This window comes from Aphelocoma coerulescens, chromosome 5 (genome assembly GCF_041296385.1).
Source record: "Aphelocoma coerulescens isolate FSJ_1873_10779 chromosome 5, UR_Acoe_1.0, whole genome shotgun sequence".
Taxonomy (NCBI): Eukaryota; Metazoa; Chordata; class Aves; order Passeriformes; family Corvidae; genus Aphelocoma; species Aphelocoma coerulescens.
Window position 1 is genome coordinate 58,690,489 of NC_091019.1, and position 15,737 is coordinate 58,706,225.

The following is a 15,737-nucleotide window of genomic DNA, read 5'->3' on the forward strand; positions in this document are numbered from 1 at the left end:
CTGCAGCTCTGCTTACCTCTGGATGTAGAAGCAGTAGGGAAAAAAAGGGGAGGGGGAGGAAGTGGTCCAAGCAAAAGAGAATAAAGAAAGAAGAAAAGCCGAAACACAGAACAGAAATCAGGCTTTGAGTGAAGAACCTCTCCAAATAGTAGAAAGGTCAACAGTGAAGTGGCCAGAGGAAAATAAAGTGCAGGTCTTCAATAAACATAATTGTGACCTTGGGTCGAGAGAAGGTGAACAATGAGATGTCCAGTGCCTTTGACATCCCCATCCACACCACGTGCTGCAGTGCCCTGCTAATGAGACCCATTTTAGGGTGCAACAGGAGAGCCTTTCAAAGCCTCACACATGTCCCATTTGACACTGCTGATCATGAGGTACTGCTGGCCTGATGGTGGGCCAGGAAAAGTAATGGGCAGCTGCTCCTCCCCTTGCCCAAGGTCCCTGACACAAGAAATCCCACAGGACTCGCCACTCTTATTTGATGGCTGTGCTCAATGATTAAGGGACACTGAGAGCAAGGGACACGGCAAAGCAAGAGGTGTCTTGAGTCATCAAGTGTGGTCCTTTGCTATTAAGGTGGTATTCCTTTTACAGGCTGAGCAAGGAGCAGCTCAAAACTACTTGTTTTCCTCCTCCTGCTCCAATAGAAAGCTCTTCCAGAATTGAAATCTTCTGAAAATTAGCAAGTCCACCCCGAGGACATTTCTGGTTAGTCTCTGCTCATTAATTCTTGTGACAACATTTTCCTTTAGCTTAATTACCTCATCTTCCTCCTCTGACATTTACCTCACTAATACGTTTACAGAGAACAAATTGTCTTTCTTCTCAGGCTTTCTTTGGCTGGGCTGACCAGCACACACTTTTTTACTTTCACTTCCTAATTTAGACTCTCCATTCCCTGGAGAGTTGCTTTTTTTTGACTAAGATTGAAGAAAGCTGTATGTAGGTCTCACCAGTGCTTTATACGGTAGCACTGTGTCTTCTGGAAATATTGTCCTTTATACAGGCTTTATATGTCCTACCCCTTTTGTGGCTGATACAGTATTTCTCAATCCCAGCTGCAGCATTTTTAATTTCTATTTGTTTGTTTGTTGTTTTGTTTTTGTTTGTTTGTTTGTTTTTGGTTTTGTTTTTGTTGGGAATAACAAGAATATTTTGTTTTCCTTTGCATTTCCAGCTCTGACTCAGACTGACTTTGGCCGTTACCACTCCCTCTCTAGTAGGATCAAATCAACACCATAGACTATTCTTGTGCCTTTTTAGTTGATTTTTAAGTACATAAGAAATAGATCTGAGCTGCAGTTTATCTCACTTGAGGCTGTTTCCCCAGCAGTTGAAGATTCTGTTAGGGTGAGCACTGGAGCCTATCACATTCTGCATTCTTCCCCATTTCTCCTCTTCCAGATTTAATCTGTTAGGGAGATTAGGAAGTATGTCCTTGCCTAGACATTTTTGTGTCCACTCATGGGCCTGTCTGTAGTCCATAAATTCCTGTAATCTCTCTCTGACCCTGCTGACACCTCTGTGTCCACAACCTCCTTTGTAGCATGTTTGATGAGTTCCCTGCCACAATGCAAAGATGTCTGCACTGTCTTTCACCTCTGTGGTACTGATTCCTTATTTTCACTGAATGTCCCCTTGCCCTTCTGCAGTATCAGTGAACGGGGTCTGCACTTTGCTTACCCACCCCCTTCATGACTGAAATCCTTGATTATGTCCCCCTCAGCTTTCCTCTGCATAAATTCTGAAGTCCAGACTTTTTCTTCTCCCCCTTGACCATTTATCTGTTTCTTTTTCCCTAACTTCATCACATCCTTCTGGAGATGCAGGACTACATCCGTTGTGTCACCTCGCACTTGGTGAGCATTCACCATGGGTCGCTGTAGCATTAAAATTACTCCCTTTGTCTTTTTCTCAATAACTTGCTTCATGATGTCCAAAATTTGCTTGTTATTTTTTGGCTGCTGCAGCACACTGAGGTGATGATTTTGAAGATTAATCCTAAACTGAATCATGCTGTCTTCTTTGCTTGCCTGTTCCAGGTAGACTTTGCATATTTCATATGTTCCCTAAGCCCTGCAAATTTTTGAACCCACCTATATAATTTTTTAGGTCACTGTTTTCCCTTTTATCCTCCTCAGTGTTAAGTGGAAAATAAGAACTTGGCAGCCTTATTTGGTTCAGCTGCCCATTGACTTAAAATCAATTATGTCTCACAGTTAATCCATGTACCATTGTTATTTCCAGAAGAGAAAGTGCTGCACCTGCCCACTTGGTTGTCTGGTGTTTAGTGTATTTTGGTTCTCAGAATTTGGCACTAAACTGCTCCTCGGGCAAAGCTAAGAATTGCTGAAGACAACCTCAAATTAAGAAAATGTGTATCAGGAGGACAAGTACAAATGTACATTAGGGTAAAAGAGCCCCATCTCCAGCTTAGCAGCAGCATACTATGAGCAAAGAGTTCACCACAACAAGCCCTAAATTTTGGAATACCCAGGGTAAGGTAGTTACCCTGCAGAGAGATAAGGACTGATCCCAAGCAGAATACTTATGACTTTTCTACCAGTTGTGAAGCCAATTCTATATGACCTGGTCTGTACTGTCCTCTTTAATGTGAATAGGTCAACTGAATTTAAATGCACATGAAGAAGCTCTTGCAGCACTCAGGACTCAGTTCAACTGTTTGTTATATAGAACAGCTTTTATTCGCTCTGGGTTGGAATAACAAGCCTGTAACAGAGATCAAAATTAATTTCCTTGTATGTTAGACATTGTATGCTGAAATTAGACATTTCAGCAACAAGCTTTGCTAACTATGCAAAGCAGAACAAATGATGGTGGGAGCAGAGACCTCATTCTTCTATCTCTTCAGTGTTTCTTTAGAAAATGATTATACAAGCCCTAGTCTTTGACCCATGTGCTGAAGTGGCAACTTTTAATTACAATGAATTGGCCTGCATGAAGAAGGGTAAATCAGTCACTTAGTATAACATGTTATCATCTTCCTGATATTTTGCTATTAGGAGTCCAATTTTGCTAGCAATAAAGATCTCTAACTGTTCTCATATTAAAGAAAAACAAAGAAACCACACAATACAAAAATCTAATTATAATAATTTAACTTAAACACGCAGGTGCAGTAAAATCAACCCACAAATTCTGAAAATTATTTCCAGATTTCAGTCTTTTCTAGAGCCAGTGTAATGTCCTTATATTTATGCCACCGACATGGGCTCGTCTACAGTAAATCTTTGTTGCCGAGCACAAACAGATTAAAACTGCAAGCACAAGCCTGATTATTATAATGAGGATCAATAGTGCCCTTTCCCTCCCTACCTTTTGAAATATAAATCTTATTTCCATGTGTCTCAAAAAGAACCACAAAAACTTAAGTGACATACTTATAGTGTAATATCTCAGGACAGGAATATTATATGGGTTGCTAGCATGTTAAATTTTTTTCGGAAAGAATAAAACCAAAAAACCCAAACCAGAAAATTTCTTTCAAGACCTTCCTCAAAAGAACCTACCTGTTTTCTTGGCATATATGTTTCACAGAAAAGTCATCTAGTTGTTAAATCGCTGATTTGGTCCTTATGTGTATTTGAACCATTTCCACCCATTGCTATAGACAGAGGGAGGTAACTATCTGCTCCCTATTTCACTGCATCCCTGTGGGGGAAACCTGTACTCAGTTGTTGGTCCTCAGTCTTTTACTGCCCCTTTCCTGGCCTTCCTACTCTTTGCTTACATTTGGGTTGAAGTTCCCTTTTCCTCTTGGACACCAATAACCAAACCTGTTTTTAGGAGCAGTGGAAGAGCAACACAGCTAGAAGGACAGCTTGGTCTAGGTGTATCAGCTAGAGCTGCATTAATCAGCAATCTGTAGGCTCTGAGTGTGGGATCAGCTGGATCTAGACATGTGCAACACAGCTGGAGCTGTTCAGGGATCAATAAACAATCCTGCAATGTAAACAATGAAGAGGGCAGATCTGAGGAAAAGGAGGAGCTGGAGAGTGACTGGTAACAAGATTGTCCAGAAGGTCTGACATGCAAACTGATACTGGGATGAGAGACACTCTGAAGGGATAGGAGGAAAAGTCAAAATTCAGACAAAAGCCTTTATTGGGTGCTTAAGAAGTCCTTCCAGTGGGAATCAAGTTAATTCCTGACAACTTTTCTAGACAGGCTGAACCTAGACAGGATGAACATGGACATACACTGAAGAGTTTTGCTGAATTTGGCATCTTGTAATCTATGGCCAAATAAAAAAAAATCAGCACCAAGAAGGAAAGATAGTGGAAATGACAGAAATGTAAAGTGAGAAGGAACCTCAAGACATCTTCCCCAACTTCCTTCCTGAGGCAGCACCAGGCACATCCAGACTCCCTCAGGAGGTTACTGCCATCTCATCAGCCTGGGTAGGCAGCTGGAGGGAAAGTTTAATGACCCTTATAAAAAAGCAATGAATTCTTCAAGATATAGAAGGCAGAGAAAAGAAAAATGTGTCAAAGGGGGAAGAAGATTTAAAAACAATGGAAAACCGGGCATCTGTGTTGAATCAAAACTTGAAGAAAAAGCACATAAGAAGTTGATTCTCAGTTGCTGCAAGAAGCTGTTGAGGAGAAACTAAGGTTTAGGACAACCATTACCTTTGTCCTTAGGGGAAGATACTAGGAGAAGCAGAATGCAAAATATTTTCTAGATACTTTTGCAGCAATGTGGGATTCTCTTATTTGTTTCCTTTTTTTCCCCTCCTGCTTTCATTTTTAGGGTGGGTGTTCTTAGTTTTTCAATCATGATTTTTAAAGTAAAAGAAGTCATTAATACTGAGTTCCAGCAGGTCAGGGATCTTCTGCTCATGCTGTTCCATGGATTTCTTGTGAAATATCTCAGATTAAAGGCCTTGCTCAATACTGTCAAGTGGAGTTATATCAATCTTCTTGAAGCTGTGCTGGTTTGCACCAACGGGGGCTATGGTAAGCTTTACATCTGGATACTGCAAGCCAACACTAAAGTTAAAGAGCAGTTTGTGAATAGCAGCTTGTGGCTTTTGTGTTTCCCAACTGTGCTATTGTTTGAGTAGATGGAAACTTGCAAAATGATTCCCTTGTGCAATATTCTAAATTAGTATAAGGAATGTATTATTTTGCTGGAATCCTTTATTTCTGCCATTTCTCTGAGTAGACAATAAGCAGTTTCTTGAGAAGAAGTGATAAAGCATGGTTTCCTGCAGCTTTATGATGAATTCTTTGCTGTTTTCAGATGATCACCTAGACAAAAATCCTTTGTTGTAGGAAAATACCACAAGCTATTTTTGCTTCGGTATTCTCGACAGTTTAGTAAGAATTTAACTATTATTTCTGTCATTTCTTCAGTGAATACATGAAAAGGATCTTTCTTTATGTCTACCTTTTCTCATCATACTTATGGAAGCACATTCTTGAATTCCCTACCCCTTAGGCAAATTTGCTTAAATTTTGAGTCTGATAGGGGAATTTTGAGTCAATGTGGGGAAAAGACAAATTCATGCACATGCAGATAGCATAATTAAATAAGCCTCCATTCTTATAGAAATCAGATTAAAGTAATTCTGTTTTTTATGACGTTTCTGGTTTTAGAAGATTTTTCTGCCGTGTTTCTTGAACTTCACTGTTGCACACTGTATTAGAGATGAAAAAAAACCCTCTTTATCAGAACACTCCTGTAAATTTTTCTTGTAATGGAAGGAAGTGTCCTTATCAGAACACTCCTGTAAATTTTTCTCGTAATGGAAGGAAGTTTTTCTGCTTATGATCAGTCCTGAATGGGCTAAAGAAAGATAGTAACTCAGAGTCTGCAGCCTGGCAAGTAGGGCAGCATTAAACAGTGTCTGACTTGTACCAAATGCAGCCAAGAAAATTGGGGAGAGCTCCAGGAACAGAGTGTGGGTACGTGTATGTGTGCTCCACAGCAACAAAAGGGTAGCACAGTATGATTTATAAAATAGCTCTTGGACAGGGTACAGCCATGAAGAGGGCAGTCTTTTCTGCTGTGAAACGGTGTGTGCAGCAAGTGATGCTAATATGGGGTATGCATGGAGAAAAGGGGTGGGAGAAGAAAATTGCTCCATGTGCCTTCATGTAGCCCAGAAAAGCTCGAATGTGAATGGATACACAGTGCACACACAAATAATGTTCTCTTGAGACCATTTAGCATAAGGGCCCACTGTGCACAGGCAGCAGAGCACACAGACTGCACAAAGCTCTGAGTTTCTACATGTGCACTGCTCAGCTGCATCAAGAGTTGGGGGAAGAAAGATCTTCAGCAGCCACTAGCACTGCTTGGCTGTTTGTCCTGCCTATGGCCTGTGGTTTCTAAGATTGCCCCAAGTACTTCTCATGGTGCTGTTTCTCCTTTCCTTAAAGCCCAAGGGTGAGCAAACACACAAAATCCAACAGATATTTAGAGGAGAAATTAGTTTTAATGTGCCCTGAAATCATATGAAGGATGTAATGCTACTCAGCAGAACTAGAAACTTGTAGCAAGGTTTCTGATCACTTCTTTTCCTGATGTGAGGCTACATTACTGCCAGGCATTTGTGGATTTTAAATCAAACCATTCATGTTACTTTAATGTAGTTTGATGTATGTTAATAATGTATACATGCCTAATTCAATGGAAACAGTACCATGTTTAAACTTTGAGAACATTAAATATGTGCATGCTATTAATTTCTGGTGAAGGGAACAAAGAACTAGCTATTTTTTCGAATTTTTTGACCTATCTCTAGTATTCAATTTCTCTTGGTTCATTTTATAATGAATTTTATAGGATTTCAGTTCTTTATTCCATTGCATTTTTATCTCATTATCTCCCCCTGTTACAAGGTGCTCTGACATTTTTGGGTTTTTGTTCCATATAAAACCAACACATTTTCGTAAAGCTGCAGCTCTTCTGCTGGCAGAATGCCATGGTTATTTAGCCTGTAACTACAATCTAAATGAAAACCAAGGCTTCAAACAGCTTACAATGTACCCTTTATTTCTTACCAGGTTTGATTTCTGCTTCTTAATTCCTTAAACAATTCACATTTATGTTAACTGCTGCCATCTTTGAACACCATTTTGGGGCAGACAAGGTTAATTGAAGCCTTAAAAATGCTGATTTAGAAGTTTTGACCAGACCATCAACTGCTCTAAATCAACTGAAATGGGTTTGGCTTACAGCTGCTGAAGATCTGGTTTACTGGATCCAGAAATGGAAGGGATAAAAAAAAAAAAAATGGTGATCCTCAGAGCACTGATTCCCCTCCTGCACAAACCTGTTTCCTTTCCTTGCAAGGACCATGGATGAACTTAGCAAAACTTCACTTTCAGAGTATTCAAGTTTGGTGAGATAAAGTGTGTGCCCTATGTAAGATGGGCCTGGTCCACCAGAATGTTTCCTATCATTTCTCAGTCATGAAGTCCTAAATTCATATTGGCTATACCTGAGACTCAGTGAGAAATAAAATAAGTCTGGAACTTGTTGCGGGAAATATTTAGCACCTTGTTACATCAGGGTCAAATGGGTATAAATTTGTTCTATTAAACCCAGATTTTGGAGGTGGGGAAGGACCATTAAAGGAGATTCATTAGCTGGGATCTCTGGATACAAACTCACCATTGGGTGTTTTTGTGAACCCACTCAAGAGAAACAGCTTGACCATGCTTGGACTTTACTGTGGATTGAGTTTATAACAGGCTACACAGCCAGTAAGGTGATTCATGGGCACCTGCATATTTCTTCTGACTCTCACGCCTCCTCTCTGCTAAGTTGTGTGGTTGCATGTGAAGCAGATCAGATGCAGCAATGCAGGTTACTGTGTTTGTTACTAAAGGTCTCTTTGACACACAATCCTTCCTTGTCATGGGAGTTTCTAACAAATGTAAATTAAAAACCTGCCTCTTCAAGCAGAATGTGCTGTGCATAAAATGCATTTGCCAAACACTTTCAGCACTACAATAATCCATTCCATGATTTAAAAGCCTTGTAAACATGTCAAAATGGTTAGTTGGTTCTACCATCTTTGTGCCATCTATTGCACTGAATAAATAAAGGAAAATGCAATTTATTCAGTGCTTTGGAAGCACAACATTTCTCTCACTGATGTGTGACAACTATTATCATATTTATTGTCAGCATTACACTCCTAAGCATGCAGGTGATGCATTGTGAGTATTTCATACTGATAAAGCCATCAATATCTTCCTGCTGGACCTTATTTGCTCAGTGGAATCTGCAGAGCGGGCTGGGATGATGGGATGTAACTGATGAGACATTCAAACAAAAAAAAGTAAGGATAAAGCAGGAAATGCCATGTTGTCTGATAGGATCTTATCTGAAAAACAAAAAAAAAATAGTTTTTTGGGGGCTTTGGAGGGGCTGGACAAAGCTAAAGTTTGCAAGTCCTCCATCTTCACTGCCACTTGGGAATTCAGCAGCCTCCAGAAGAACAAGATCAGGGCACAGATGACACCATGTAATTCTAAAGTATCCAAGGTACTCAAAAAATATCTTGCTGCATCTAATATAAACCATTTACCACCTAATCATTCTGACTTATTTACATTTTCAAAGGCACCACTGAAATGAAGATGAAATTAAAAAAGACCTCCCTTGCAGGGTATAGTCTAGGGGAGGAAGCAGCTCTGCAAAGTCCCAGGGGTTTCCTGAGTCACTCTTCTCTGAGACACAGGGGAAGAAGCTCTGCTTTTGCAGCCTGTCAGCTTTATATTGAATGTTTGTACAGAATCTTTGATCTCTTATTTATACATATTTCTCCAGGACAAGGAAGCAAGCAGAAAGAGAAATTCTATTTATATAAATCTTTCTATATACCAGAGGTCAAGAAAACAGCGTTTCAAACAAAGTGGGGGAATTTATCTTTGCCTCTTAGTTTGCAGGAGAGATGCATATTTTAGATCATGCCTCCAGATGAGGCTCAGGTACATCAATGCACGACTGAACATGTTTAGTTCTCTGGATGGGCTCATGTGTATGTGACACTGGGGATATGTTTTTGGGTTGTCTCCAGAATCTCCTGGTTGTCTCAGCTCTCTTTAAGCAGGTTCCACCTGCTTTTCTCACTTGGCAAGGAGATGAGGTAATGAACCCAATTTTATGATAGGTAAATATAAAATTGTACACTGTTTTATTTTTAAGGTACCTGTAGATCTCAGAGAAGCTCTTGGGAATTGTTGTTTGGTTTTTTAATTGGCATTGGAAATGTCTATATTGATGTGCATTAACTTTTTTGTTTTCAGAGTATCAGATCTTCCCTCAAATTTTGAGTTGAAATTTTGCTTATTAAAAAGTTAACAAATGCTGGATTAGTTTTCCTTACAAAGACTCTTTGAGTTCTCTTGCAAGCTGGATGTTTTAGTAAGATTATTTCTTATTTGAAAAATCTTTTTAATAAAAATAAGAAAGAAAAATGTTTGGATGCAATTTCTTTAAGGCTTCCTAGCTTGTAGTGGAAATAGTTCATGGAGATGAGACAATATTCAATCCAAACAGTTATGCTCACATGATGATAATTGAAGTGTCATGTATACAAATATATAATAATTAGCAATTAATACAGTGAAAAATTGGCAGTTAAAACAAAATGGACTAGAATCACTAAAGACCATAAAGAGACACCATCACATGATCACAGAATGCCTTTGTTTTTAGACAATAAAATAAACCATGAAGAGCATATTTCTATCATTTATGTGAAATCAAGTAGGTTAATCATTTATGATTTTTATGCTTCAAAGCTTATGTGTGCTACATGCTGTAGAGAGATCTAAACCATTACTCTAAAGCCCAATGTACCATGCACGCTCCCTGCTGCTGCAGAGTCAGCCTCATCAGATTGGGCTTTGTCTAAAAGACATTTTAAATATATTGTAGGATGAAAGGTGCTGCTTGATTATGCAAAACCAGCAGAAGAATGCTAGTTAGCAAAGGTACATAGCTCTTGGCATTTATTTCCTCCAAGAGCTCAGATAATCAAACCTTGGGAATACACACAGAGAGATGTGATGCAAACCATGTATTCCAGACGAGGTGTCACCAAGGTTCTGGGAAGATGAAACATGAAGCTGCACTAAACCTTTCCTCTGAAATTGCTCATCTGAAGCAATCACTAGCTATTACATGCACCCCTGTCTCTAGCTGAGTAGCAAGACAAGGGAAAATTTCACAAAGGTGGAGGAGGAGAATGTAAATTGTGTTAATGCATCAAACATAAACAAAACACGTGGAACAAGTGGAAATATTGGAAAAACAGTGCTCTATTGTATTTAGCTGGAGAATTTAGAGGAGTTTCCTCCACTCAGCTGACAGTCAGGAATTGCCTGTAGGTGAGCATTGGTCTGTGACTCAAATTGAGCCAAACAATACTCCCATGAGAAGTGGTTCATTATCCACTGAACTGGACTCTCTCTTTCACATCTGTGTACCTGCCATCTAAATTATTCCTGGCCAATCTCTGCCTAACATTTTATGGAGGTTCCATGTTGGAAATTTCTTGGAGTTTGGGAAACCTACTCCATCATCAGTCTTCCCCTCTGACAGAAAAACTTCCCCTCGACTTGACTAGGGTTTGATCAAAACATGAGGTAGGGTTTAATTTTCCCTCAACTCCACGCTTACCATAGACACCAGCAAAAGAACAAGGACTTTTGCCTGAGTGGAGGGGGGTGAGAGAGAGAGAAAAGAAGGCTGGAATCAAGCATAAACCAATTCAAAAGTCAAGTAAAACCAGGTAGCTACTGTTCTTTCCAGGAGCGACCTTGCCTGCGGAGCAACCTCCATACAGAATGCAGCTGCATAGAGTGACACACAGATGCCATAAATAGTAATGGATCTTAAAAACATAATTTTCTATCAGGAGTTTGCACGCTTGCAAAAGCTCATAAATAACTTGTGTTTATTCTACACACGGCACTTTTGCAGTAGCTGATAATGGCTGGGTAAATGGTGGATGGGATGAATTCCTCCACTGATTTCAAATAAACCTTATGAGTTGGAGCAATAAAGAATGTTAAACAGTGTGCACAAAATAACATGCTGTTAGATCCCATATATACTGCTTCAGTAGACACTAAAGCATTTTAATCTTGGTTCCAACATAGTAAATAGCAAGATAATAAGCTAAGGAAGAATACTCTTCTTTAAAATTCTTCCAAATGCTTGTGCATACTGTTGCCCTGTGCTTGAGACTGTTGGCAGATGCTTCAGTCACTTTGTTTCTGTGCCACTACAATGAAATTGGCCTGAAGTTCAGATGAACACGTTAATTTGTGCTGAAATGTATTAGTGTAACTTAAATCCTGGGTGGGTGAGCACAGTTGCAAGTGTAGCTCACACTACACTCAGTTTTGGACATGAACAAATCATAAAGGGGCCCGTGTCAGTAGCAAGTAGAAATTTTTGTTGTCTCACTTATGCAACTTGTTTTTACAAGCAACTCCCCTGCCCCAAGTACTATTGCACAAACAGCCCATAGACAAAACCACTCCAAAGCAGCAAACAGCCATAACCAATATCCTGAAAAAACAATGCCCACCTAAAATGTCCATGCCTGTTAGTCAGCCCATGGAATAGCTAACTCATATGATCTCAGAATGGTTTGGGTTTGAAGGGACCTCAAAGATCATCTTGTTCCAACTCACCTGCCAGGGTCAGGGACACCTTTCACCAAACAAGGTTGCTCAAAGCTCCATCCAGCCTTACCCTGAACATCTCCAGGAAGGGGGCATCCACAGCTTCTCTGGGCTACCCATGCAGTGCCTCACCATTGTCACAGTAATTAACTGAGACATTGTGCTGGCAATTGAGGCAGGCCTGGGTCCACCCAGCTGTAGAAACTTCAATGTTAATGTGGCAGTATGTGCCCTTCTTCCTGGTGCATCCTTTTACATAAACCACTGTCAGGAAAACTAAGGGCCTTATCTTCCCTAGTGGCAAATTTCCACCACTTGAGTGAAGCCAGGATGTTGGCAGTCAGGATGCCATCATTCTGAAGAGAAACAATAGGAAAAAGGTTCTTTCCTCAGCTTGTTCTAGTTTTCTCTTGCAGAAAGTGTCTCCTTAAAAATTTCTACCACTTTTCCTTCTACTAAACATGCAGGAGGCACCCCCAAACCCCTGTTTTCCTCTTCTCTAACACCCACAACATGAGTGTGCTGTGAGCCGAGCCTCTTCCTCGTCTCAGATGAGGCTGAAGACCTCTACATATCATGCTCTTGCCTTGCTCTGTGGATTAGGCATGTCTGCTTTGCACTGTACCAGAGGGATGATGCAGGGAATAGGACCTGCTGTTCTTCAGTCTTTAGCTGATGAAGGCTGAGATCCTACCGGGATCAGCAGCTTTGGCTCAGCACAAGGACAGCAGTAAGCATTGCCATGATGTAGGAATAGACATTACTGACCAGATGAAAGGGAGGGTGGGCTTTGTGGTTAGGATATTGTTCTGGCAGGAAGAAGCCCATGTCTTCTGTCTGTGATAAAACCCAGAGTGGCAACAAGGTTCAGAGCTTCCCACATGCAACCCCAAAATTACAGCCCAGGAAAGTTGTAGGAGCTGAAAAGCTGGATCGAAGTTCCTCAACCTAATAAGAAGCAGCTGCTTCCTGCTGCAGTCAGGAAGATGTTCCTCAGTCCCTCATGTACCAATACACACTCAGCTCTCATGCCTGTGTCCTGTAGAGGGGAGGGATAAAGGAGATGGTTTTTTGCCCCCTGGGCTCCATTGGTAGCTCTGACTGAGCAGGGGTTGGGTCCCGTACATAGAAAGTTAAATGGAAAACCTTTGGACCATTATACACAAGACCCATGGATGGTGTTTGTAGCTCAAAGAAAAGCTGCTGTGTGCTGTAGTTTTTAACAGAGGGAGACAAGAGGGAGGGGAGGAGTTAGTCATTAAGTACTACTTATTCTACAGGTTGTAATACTTACAAATTGAAGTGGAGTAGAGACACTATTAGCCTTGTAATATGATGTGAGTGAGGTTCAAAGAATTGAGAGTGTTTTCTGGGTCTTTGCCATTCTCATTATCACAAGTTCTTGAAAGCACTTGTGTTAATAAAAGAGAAATAGTGGTAGATGCATAAGGCTAATGACCATAGAAGTGAATGAACCAAAACTCTTGAGTCAAAAGTACATGGTAAATACATTAATATCCAGGCAGAGAGAAACGCTTCAAAGCATTAAGGTAACTTAAGGTGCAGTGAAAAGAGCATCTTGAAAATGTAGGGGATGAGTCCTCCCCTACAAAGTCTGTGAGGTCTTGTACATCACTGAGTTTATTGCAGGTTCTCAGATCAGCTGGGCTTTGCAGCAGCATGGTTTGGCAGTGAATTTAAAAATAATTTAAAAAGCAACTATGTGAGCTTTGTGCAGCACACTACCGAGCAAATGCAGTGACCTGCTGTGACATGCATTGAAATCTGTTCCTCTCTTTGGTTTCATTATGCTGAGGGGATGCAGTGTGTTCCTGGGCCTGAACCGAGACATATGGTAGCCCCTCGCTCACTGAAGTGGTGAAGGGTTGCCCTCTGTAGGGAAGGAAAATTATAATTCAGGTACCTTCTGTTTACATCAGGTTTCCTTTGCTGGTGTCTGGGTGGAGCCTGGCAAGGGCTGAGCTTGGGAGTCCCTGGAGTAGCCTGTTGTAGGAGTGTGTTCCCTGGGATCCACCTGGCAGGGAGAACTGGGGAACAGCCAGTGAAAAATTATTTCAGTGTCCTAGATTTCTTTTTTTGATCATCCATAATAAATGAGGAAGTTTTTATTAATTTAAGGTGCAGGATAAATTTGTAGATTGAAGGTGCTAGCAGAGGCAGTGTAAGATCTTCAGTCAGAATAGCATGACTTGACAAAAATCTGGACCTTGGATTTAAGTGTCAAGTATTATGGTGAAGATTAGATTTCAACTTCTGCAGTGCTACATCCTACTTTAAAGGAGGTTGTATCAAAAGAAATGGTCTTTCCAGTTCAGCTATACCTCTTCCTTTTTCTGTGATATTTGGCTAGCAAAGGGTTTCACTGATCCACTTTCATGATAGCTCTTTGAGCGAACCAGTCTGTGGGAGCAATGTCTTTTAATCCCCTACAGTAAGATGACCCTAAGTGTTTTAACCACATTCATGTGTTGCCAGCAATTTTTATGCTATTGATACAGATGGTATGGATAAGACTCTCTTTATCCTTCCTTTAGAGCTAGAACCTGTGCTGGTATCCACAGTGTTTGAATAGTCTGGTTTTAATAGAAACATGAAAACACCATATGGAGCCAGACAACCATTTCCTTTACTGAGTGTGTTTGTTGAGTTTGAGTTTACTTTAACATGACATCTTATAAATCATGTATCATGTAGTGACCATATAAGGTTACCTTTTATTGAAAGGATATTGGTGTTGAGAACTTGCTGTGCTTGGGTATTTATTAAGGAAATGAAAGATCTCTAGAACATATGACACATCTTGTGTTACTAAACATTATTAGTTTACCGATAGAAAAATGTTTTTTTTCTCTCACCTCTCTGAGCCTTCAAGATAAAACACTGAAATAAAATTTGCCCTTGGATTAAAGTCTGATACTGTGTACATCCTGTTGGAGTCACAGACTATTTGACAGTGTGTTTTGAAATCTCTCCCAGGTTCATGTTTTATGCAGGAAGGAAACATACCTGTGGAGATAGCCTCAGGCAGTGGTAATTAAAATATGACCGTGTGCCACATGACCTTAAGGCATATTACTGCTTCAACCCTTCACCTCGCAGTAGTTAAAATACTGGGCTTGGCTTATTAACAAAGCACCATCTCTGTGTAAGAAACATGCTGGGGAAAACAGGTCTGTCATCTTCCCCTATGTGGGAAGGAAGCAGTAAGTGCAGCTCAGTTCAGTGACAGTGTAATATACGTACATTTTCTGCCATGGCAGCTGCAAAATGCCTAAAGCAGGTGTTGCAGCATAATGAATCCATCATTTTGGAGAGAAAGCACAAATATAAAGGTAGTAGCAGAATGGAAACATCAAAGTATTGGTTCCCATGCACCCGGTCTCCTAGTCCCCACAATTTTCCCTGAGCTCTCACGAAAATCAAATCTAAAAAATATGTCCCTGGCCTTTCCTGTGTGTTAGGGGCTGTTAAACAGAGAGAACAACTAACTGTTTCAGGAAGAAAATCCTGATTATCTCCTGGGAGAACATGCTGCCTTGCAGGGAGAGGGGCTACTTTCATGTGTGACCCTCTTACCTCCGTGAAACCATTTAGACACAGATCTCTCCACCTGTATCTCATCAGGGTGTGTAATGTAAAGTGATAAGGCTTTTGCAACATGTTGGGATTGACTGTACCACTACAGCAACACTTGATTTCCTCCACCTGCTTTTTAAGAAAATGGGATTTCCAAGCACTTCTCACAGACACTGAACTCCCCACGAAAGGAGAAAAAAAAATGTCAACACAAAAGAAGCAGGGTTTTTTGGTATCACTTAAAAAAATCTTCTTTTCTAGACCACTGTTATGTACAAATAATCCTTGTGGTAGCTGCTAATGCTCAGGTGTTATTTAAATAATATCTTTCTTTAAAATGGAGAAGTAAAAGCTAGGAGAACTTGCCAGGTGTGTATCCCAACCATATCAAAGCCACAATGTCAGGCACCGAGCCCAGACTTTTCAAAAGACCCCAAAGACTTACAGGACTTGGTAGCT

The 15,737-nt window shown here is 40.4% G+C and overlaps 2 long non-coding RNA genes across 2 annotated transcripts in view; one reads left to right on the plus strand and one right to left on the minus strand.

Moving 5' to 3' along the window:
• LOC138110878 (uncharacterized) overlaps positions 1-15,737 on the plus strand; it is a 68,719-nt gene that overhangs the window by 31,931 nt on the left and 21,051 nt on the right. The gene's annotated exons all lie outside the window — the stretch shown is intronic.
• LOC138110877 (uncharacterized) lies at positions 8,139-11,786 on the minus strand. Its single transcript, XR_011151133.1, has 2 exons — positions 11,691-11,786; positions 8,139-8,365 (listed from the first exon to the last, which is right to left on the minus strand). It is a non-coding gene; the product is annotated as an uncharacterized lncRNA (long non-coding RNA).